Genomic DNA, 362 nt, shown 5'->3' with positions numbered 1-362 from the left:
CCCTCCGACTTCCCTTTTTGTATTCTTTGGGGCTGCCCAGACTCCAGTGTCATTTCGGCTCCTGCATGTGCTTTGCTCTGCAGCTGACTTCCAGCTCAGAGATCCTGAATCATCACACAAACCCCTACTGCCAAACACAGCAGATGGACATTGAGATAGTTTCCATAACTTCCCCGGGAAACCTAACCAAAATGCCATCCTTTTCTTTTAACGAAGCTTCCAATCTTCCTTCCCCCTAATAAATAGCAAATAAAACCTTTTCCTTTTCCCTTCTGCACCTCTTCACCTATGGACAGCACTACGCTCGCTCCCGTGCGCGGGTCACGCTCGTGTCCACGGGCGCCTCGGGTTTGGCTCTGGAA

The sequence above is a fragment of the Merops nubicus genome, unplaced genomic scaffold (assembly GCF_000691845.1).
Source record: "Merops nubicus isolate BGI_N331 unplaced genomic scaffold, ASM69184v1 scaffold39090, whole genome shotgun sequence".
Taxonomy (NCBI): Eukaryota; Metazoa; Chordata; class Aves; order Coraciiformes; family Meropidae; genus Merops; species Merops nubicus.
This window is presented reverse-complemented; position numbering follows the sequence as displayed.